The following is a 4,953-nucleotide window of genomic DNA, read 5'->3' as shown; positions in this document are numbered from 1 at the left end:
CGTAGCACCGTTGCCTTTTGAAGTCACAGCACAGATCCAAGGTACTCTAGTTTTCTTATTGGTGGACACTGGGTCCACTATTTCCATCATTTCATGCACGGCAGTCAAGCGACTAGCGTTGGATACTACTCCTACGAAGGGAGTGAGAATCACTACCGCTACAGGGACCTTTTCAGACGTTACCCGAATTTGTGAGGCTTGCTCAGTAGATTTGGGTAGTAGAACGATGCTCATTGACCTGATTATTGCCCCACTATGGAATTATGACGTTATCCTCGGTATGGATTGGCTCACCGAGATGAAGGCTGAGATCGATTGCGATACTAGAGTGGTGACAGCTCATGCACCTAAGGGCACGACCTTTACTTTTACAGTTCAGGTCAGTTTGCCCTGCCGCTTGCGTTGTTACGCTTCCTTGTTAAAAAATGTTGATGGCCCAACACTTGAAACCATGCCCGTAGTTTGAGATTTTGAGGATGTATTCAGGAAGATACCTGGGTTGCCTCCTCAGCGCGAAGTTGATTTTACCATTGATCTAACGCCTAGTATGACACCCATTTCGTTACCGACGTATCGCATGCCTCCATGTGAGATGGAAGAGTTGAGGAGACAGATTGACAGCTTGTTAGATTCGGGCTTCATATGACCTAGTGTGTCTACTTGGGGAGCACTTGTGTTGTTTGTGAAAAAGAAGGACCGATCACTACAGTTGTGTATTGATTATCGCAGGCTGAACCAAGTGATGGTGAAGAACAAGTATCCATTGCCTAAGATAGATGATCTGTTTAATCAGTTGAAGGAGGCGCGATATTTCACGAAGATCGACTTACAGTTAAGGTATCACCAGTTGCGCGTTAGGGATGAGGACGTGCAGAAGACGGCTTTCAAGACTAGTTTTGGACACTATGAGTTTCTCGTTATGTCGTTTGGCCTTACGAATGCACCGGCCATGTTCATGGACTTGATGAACAGGGTGTTTTGGTCATTTCTATTCCGATTCATCATCGTATTTATAGATGACATTTTGATATTCTCCTAGAGTCGGGAAGATCACGAGGAGCACCTGTGAGCAGTCTTTGATACTCTTAAGAAGAACCAGTTGTTTACACAGTACAAGAAGTGCGACTTCTAGAAAGAAGAAGTCAAGTTCCTGGGACATGTGGTGTCCAAGGAAGGGATAGCAGTGGACCTTGCTAAGGTAGCCGCAGTTCAGGATTGGGAGCAGCTCGGTTCGGTTACTGAAGTGAGGAGTTTTCTTGGTTTGGCAGGTTATTATCGACGATTCATTCGGGACTTCTCCAAGATAGCCAAACCTTTGTCTTAGTTGACACGAAAGGATCTTAAGTTCGGTTGGAACGAGAAGGCAGAAGCAGCTTTTCAGGAGCTGAAAGACAGGTTAACGTCTGCCCCTGTGCTAGTATTGCCAGAGCAAGGGGTCAAGTATATGATATATAACGACGCCTCTCGTGTTGGTTTGGGTTGTGTCCTTATGCAGAAGGACAAGCTGATTGCCTACGTCTCGAGGCAGTTGAGGAAACACGAGGAGAATTACCCTACACGTGACTCAGAGTTAGCGGTCGTCATCTTTGCACTGAAGCTCTAGAGATATTACCTCTACGAAGAGGAGTTCGAGCTCTTTTGCAATCACAAGAGCCTTCGCTACATATTCACTCAGCGGTACTTGAATATGAGGCAGCGGCGATAAATGAAAACCTTGAAAGACTTCAAGTTTGAGGTCTCCTACCATCCGAGCAAGGCCAACCTTGTGGTAGACGTGTTAAGCCGCAAGAAGACGAAAGCATTTGTGGCTTCGCTGATGATAGCGGAATGGGATATGGTAGAGTTTGTGCGAGACTTTGAGTAGAAGCTTAGAGTCGAGAAGCCGTTCGAGAGCATAACATATATTCGGGTTCAGCCACTTATTGATGACAGGATCATTGCAGCTCAGACAGACGACGAGCTATTAGCGAAGATGAGAGAGCAGCTTAGTGGCGATACAGAATCTGAGTGGAGAGTTGGTACGCATGGGGGTTTACGTTACCGTGGCCGCCTATGCGTCCCAAATCTTCCTAACTTGAGAAAGGAAGTCCTCGAGGCTGCTCACGATTTGAGGATGGCAATGCATCCTAGCAGTACGAAGATATACCGCGACATGAAGAGGTCGTACTGGTGGTACAACATGAAGGCCCATATAGCAGAGTATGTATCACATTGTCTCACGTGCCAGCAGGTCAAGGCCGAACATCGCCGACCTCCTAGATTACTTCAGGCCATGCCCATAGTAGAATGGAAATGGGACTTCATCTCTATGGATTTCATCTCAGGGCTACCGAAGACGAGGAAGGGGCATGACTCCATATGGGTGATCGTGGACCGGTTGACGAAATTAGCTCATTTCCTCCCTATCAAAGTTTCGAACTCCGCAGACGAGTTGGCCAAGTTGTACATCAAGGAGATTGTGCGTCTACATGGAGTTCCTTTGGAGATCGTATCGGACCGAGACACGCAATTCACATCTATCTTCTGGACTCATATCCAGGAAGCCATGGGTGTGAAATTGAAATTCAGTACCGCGTTCCACCCATAGACTAACTGGCAGTCGGAACAAGTAAACCAGGTGTTAGAGGACATGTTGCGAGCTTGCGTGCTAGATTTTAAGGACAGTTGGGACGATTGTCTTCCTTATGCAAAGTTCGCATATAACAACAGTTTTCAGGCGAGTATTGGCATGACTTCCTATGAGGCCTTATATGGGCACCCCTACTGGGCACCGCATTGCTGGGCAGAGGTTGGCGAGAAGAGCCTGATTGGCCTAGAGTTAGTTCACGTAACCTCAGAGAAGATCGACATTATCAGGCATCAATTTCTAATAGCACAGATCAGACAGAAGAGTTACGCCGATACGAGGCGGTTCCAGCTAGAGTCGAGGTTGGGGACCATGTATTCCTAAAGGTTTTCCCGATGAAGGGAGTCCTTCGGTTTGGAAAGAAGGGAAAGCTCAAAAGAGATTTATTGGCCCATTCCAAATACTGGATCGAGTGGGTGTAGTGGCATATCGCCTTGCTTTAACCACACCACTTGTAGATGTGCACAACGTATTTCATGTGTCCATGCTGAAGAAATACGTTTCTGATCTTTCCCACATTATCCAGAGGGAGCAGGTGCAATTGAGCGAGGACGCTACTTATGTACTACGACCGATGTATTTTCTAGATAGGAAGGAGCAGGTGTTTGTTCACTCCCCAAGTATAGGGTTGTGATGTAGTAATAAACTCGGTAAGATCGAGGTCGAATCCACAGGGACTGATACCTGTACGTTTCCTGAAACTAGATAGAAATAGAACTAGACTAAGATATGATCTAACCAAATAGAAATTTAAGGAATAATTGTGGAGTAATTATCTAAAACTTTTAAGGAATTCAGAAGAAGGAAACTAGGGATTCAGAGGATCCACTTGTAGGGATCAGGGAGATCTTATGCTATTACCACGAAAAATACTGAACTTCTTTTAATATAGTTTAAAGAGATAAAAGGTATATGAATTAGAATGGATTCCATCATCAAACCATGCCCAAGAGGCAAAGCAAACAATAGAATTAAACTAATTACCAACCACTCAACAATGCATGAAGGTTAAGAAGGATACCGTCATCCAACCATGCCCATGAGACGATGGTGAACAACAGGGCTTCCTGACATCATAAACATCAAAGGGAGAGAGAAATACTCAAAGCCATCGCAGATCTATTGTAATTTTAGTCACAACAAACCATTAAAAGAGAACTGAAAGTATTCCTTTTAATTGAACTAAAATCATCATTGGTCAGTCAGCATAATTCAATGGCATAGAGTCAGTCCCATCACGCCACAAGCTTCCCCTCTTAGCCCCAGCTAAGAGGTTTAGCTCGCCATGATGCGGCTAACCCTTAACAAAAATAAGAAGAAAAAGAAGAAACAACAAAAAAAAACACTTTTCTCTCACTTCTTTTTCTGCTCCACATTCAAAGTCCAGTCCTAAGCTTTTCTAGCATCTTCCCTTTTCTCCACGGTTCTGCCTCCAGCCAAAACACTGCCGTTCCCTCGATCCAGCCGTGGATCACCTGACGTGCAGCAGCAAAAAATGCCAGCCTTTTACTTCCGTTTTTCCCTCAAACCGAGCACCTGCCAGCGGCCAAACTCCTCCTATCTCTCCCTCGTTCAAAACCGAATTCGAGCACCCTCCAAGAATGCCTCCCTCTTCTCTCTCCCTTTTCCTTTTATACCCTGCTAGGGACGGAGGAGCGAGATGTTGTATTCGAAACGGAAACAAATCCGTTTACGCAGACAGAGCTGCCGCAGCCGAGAGTTTCGCCACCGGAAGAATGACATGGTCGGTGATGTTCACCGTGAATATCTTCGAGAAAACTTCCTTGCACGGTCGGTTTTCACTCCTGCTCCATCTGAATGGCTTGGATCATCATGAGGTATGATGATGGTGGCCCACCAGAGTCGACGCAGCTTCCTGCTGCGGAACAGAGTCGCCGCAAGTCGACTCTGCCACCTGCGATGGCCCATTTTTTGAGGCCGAGTTGAAAATCCACTTCGTCCATTGAATGAGGAATGAAAAACTAGGTAGGAATGGCTGGTTTCGGATCAAACTTGGTGTGGCCCACGGATTTCTTCATTGCACCGTCTATCCTGCGTTTACATGCACTGTACCTGTGCGTGTGTGCATGGGACAAAAAAGAAAGCTAGGCGACGGTTTTGGTCACCTCTCGGAGCATATGGACGGTTCTGATTTCCGATACCTGTGACGGATGGGGCCCACTAATGAAAAACGAACGGACAGCATCCGTCCGCTGTTGATGCGGAAGAAGAAGACGGGTCAGCCCGTCTTTGACCGGGCTGACCGTCCGGTGCGGCGCGGGCAGCGGTGCACTATGTACACGCGATGTACATGCGGAGTCCACTGA

The sequence above is a fragment of the Magnolia sinica genome, chromosome 9, assembly GCF_029962835.1.
Source record: "Magnolia sinica isolate HGM2019 chromosome 9, MsV1, whole genome shotgun sequence".
In the NCBI taxonomy this organism is placed as follows: Eukaryota; Viridiplantae; Streptophyta; class Magnoliopsida; order Magnoliales; family Magnoliaceae; genus Magnolia; species Magnolia sinica.
Note: the sequence above shows the minus strand (reverse complement) of the source record.